Genomic DNA, 3203 nt, shown 5'->3' with positions numbered 1-3203 from the left:
CATCTAGTGGTGTGGGGGCTGTGCTTTGGCAAAGTGGGTGGGGTTATATCCTTGGGGTCTCCTGACCCCTCCTGTCTCAGCCTCCAGTATTTATGCTGCAGTAGTTTATGTGTCGGGGGGCTAGGGTCAGTTTGTTATATCTGGAGTACTTCTCCTGTCCTATTCGGTGTCCTGTGTGAATCTAAGCGTGCGTTCTCTAATTCTCTCCTTCTCTCTTTCTTTCTCTCTCTTGGAGGACCTGAGCCCTAGGATCATGCCCCAGGACTACCTGACATGATGACTCCTTGCTGTCCCCAGTCCACCTGGCCATGCTGCTGCTCCAGTTTCAACTGTTCTGCCTTATTATTATTCGACCATGCTGGTCATTTATGAACATTTGAACATCTTGGCCATGTTCTGTTATAATCTCCACCCGCACAGCCAGAAGAGGACTGGAGGACACGCCCACATGTTCGTTTGTGGGCGTGCGAGAAGCATATAGCAGCATGTTCGCTTGTGGGCGTGCTGGCAGCATATAGCAGCATGTAGCATGTTCGAATGTGTGTCAAGGTCTGGCTATTAAATGGGTAAATTAGTTTAATAGTAATGTATTCTAAAACACTCTGGTGACAAACAAACTTTGCTTCCCTGTTTCCAATCATCCACATGGACAACCTATTCAAGTAAGTAAATGCATTACGAAAATATCTTTAAAAACAAAGTATTTTTTAGCTAACTAGCCATAGTGCAGGCTAACTCAAATGAGCTAGCTAGCTATCTAAATAACTTTACATACTGTATAGATAGCTAGCTAAGTGAATTAAATATCACCAGCTACCTAACTTCATATTAATAACAAGCTATCTTGATGTATTTATCACTGTAAAAAATAAAATAAAAATCGAAATGCATTTGTAGGTAGCTAGCTAACAGCCATGGAGGAGGGTGAAAGGAGAGCAGACCCAACTGTCAGTGAGAGAGGAGGCTCTTCTGGGTAGGGCAGGTACCTATGTGTTGTTCCTGTCCCTAGAAGTGAGAACGGATATAATAGTAACATAATATTCAGTGTGAGAATTTCTGTCCTCAGATACAGAGAGCTGTGAAAGCCTGTCTGCAGATGAAGAGGTCCCAATGAAGAGCAGTGGTTCTCAGTCCTGGGGACTCAAAGAGGGGCACATTGTTGTTTTTTCCTCAGCACTGCTCAGCTGACTCAAATGATCAACTCATCATCAAGCTTCAAGTGGTATTTCTGTATTCATTTGTGATGCTATCCTTGATATGATCCTGTTATTGTCACATGCTACACATGAACATATGTGTGCACATGCATCTATCAATCCAATGTTATCATGATTTGTTATCAGGGATATTATACTTTAGTAATCCACAATGTCCTGGTGATGTAGAAGTCTAATAATTACATTGTCTTCCATATTCCTACAGATACCTTGTAACTGGAGATTCCTGCCTATAGTTACCGTGTAAGGCACTGCAAGGTTGTGTGAAGGCTACCTGTGTCCTGCGTAACTTCACGAGGATGGACACGAGGACCAGGAGGGGATCTGCAGCTCGCCGCCGTGTGCCAGAGGAGGAGTCTGCTGCTCTGCAGGAGGGGATTTGCAGCTCGCCACCGTGTCCCACAGGAGGAGTCTGCTGCTCTGCAGGAGGGGATCTGCAGCTCGCCGCCGTGTCACCGAGGAGAAGTCTGCTGCTCTGCAGGAGGGGATCTGCAGCTCGCCGCCGTGTCACAGAGGAGGAGTCTGCTGCTCTGCAGGAGGCACAACCAAAGGCTCTTTGAAGAGGGTGCTGTTCCCAGGCAACATGATCTGCAGCTCTATGCCGCCGTGTCCCAGAGGAGGAGTCTGCTGCTCTGCAGGACTATCCTACTTCTTCGATAAGGGGCTGTTCCCTGGCAACACCATAGACTCTGCAAAGGCTCTTTGAAGAGGGTGCTGCTCATAGCTACACTATGCACAACCGTGTCCCCAGACTACACTATGCACAACCAAAGGGAGGAGTCTGCTGCAACCAAAGGCTCTTTGAAGAGGGTGCTGTTAGACTACACTATGCACAACCAAAGGCTCTTAGACTACACTATGCACAACCAAAGGCTCTTTGAAGAGGGGGTCCAACAACACAGCATGCACAACCAAAGGAGGTAATCCGTGTGCACAACCAAAGGGAGATCTTCACTTCCTACTTCTTTGAAGAGGGTGCTGTTCCCTGGCAACACCATAGACTACACTATGCACAACCAAAGGCTCTTTGAAGAGGGTGCTGTTACCTGGCAACACCATAGACTACACTATGCACAACCAAAGGCTCTTTGAAGAGGGTGCTGTTCCCTGGCAACACCATAGACTACACTATGCACAACCAAAGGCTCTTTGAAGAGGGTGCTGTTCCCTGGCAACACCATAGACTACACTATGCACAACCAAAGGCTCTTTGAAGAGGGTGCTGTTCTTTAAAGAGGGTGCTGTTCTGGCAACACCATAGACTACACTATGCACAACCAAAGGCTCTTTGAAGAGGGTGCTGTTCCCTGGCAACACCATAGACTACACTATGCACAACCAAGGCACATAGGCTCTTTGAAGAGGGTGCTGTTCCCAGGCAACACCATAGACTACACTATGCACAACCAAAGGCTCTTTGAAGAGGGTGCTGTTCCCTGGCAACACCATAGACTACACTATGCACAACCAAAGGCTCTTTGAAGAGGGTGCTGTTCCCTGGCAACACCATAGACTACACTATGCACAACCAAAGGCTCTTTGAAGAGGGTGCTGTTTCCCTGGCAACACCGTAGACTACACTATGCACAACCAAAGGCTCTTTGAAGAGGGTGCTGTTCCCTGGCAACACCATAGACTACACTATGCACAACCAAAGGCTCTTTGAAGAGGGTGCTGTTCCCAGGCAACACCATAGACTACACTATGCACAACCAAAGGCTCTTTGAAGAGGGTGCTGTTCCCTGGCAACACCATAGACTACAATATGCACAACCAAAGGCTCTTTGAAGAGGGTGCTGTTCCCTGGCAACAACCAAAGGCTCTTTTAGGGTGCTGTTCCCAGGACTACACTATGCACAACCAAAGGCTCTTTTAAGAGGCTCATTCCCAGGCAACACCATAGACTACAATATGCACAACCAAATAAGTCTATTCTTCCAGGCTCTTTAGGGTGCTGTTCCCTTAACTATGATAAACTGCAACTGT

The 3203-nt window shown here is 47.2% G+C and overlaps 1 long non-coding RNA gene across 1 annotated transcript; it reads left to right on the top strand.

Moving 5' to 3' along the window:
• Positions 1 to 486: 486 nt before the first annotated feature.
• Positions 487 to 1749, top strand: LOC121841520. The gene is made up of 4 exons (XR_006080565.1): positions 487 to 662; positions 898 to 973; positions 1067 to 1222; positions 1423 to 1749. It is a non-coding gene; the product is annotated as an uncharacterized LOC121841520 (long non-coding RNA).
• Positions 1750 to 3203: the final 1454 nt, after the last annotated feature.

This window comes from Oncorhynchus tshawytscha, linkage group LG31 (genome assembly GCF_018296145.1).
Source record: "Oncorhynchus tshawytscha isolate Ot180627B linkage group LG31, Otsh_v2.0, whole genome shotgun sequence".
NCBI classification, from domain to species: Eukaryota; Metazoa; Chordata; class Actinopteri; order Salmoniformes; family Salmonidae; genus Oncorhynchus; species Oncorhynchus tshawytscha.
This window is presented reverse-complemented; position numbering and strand designations above follow the sequence as displayed.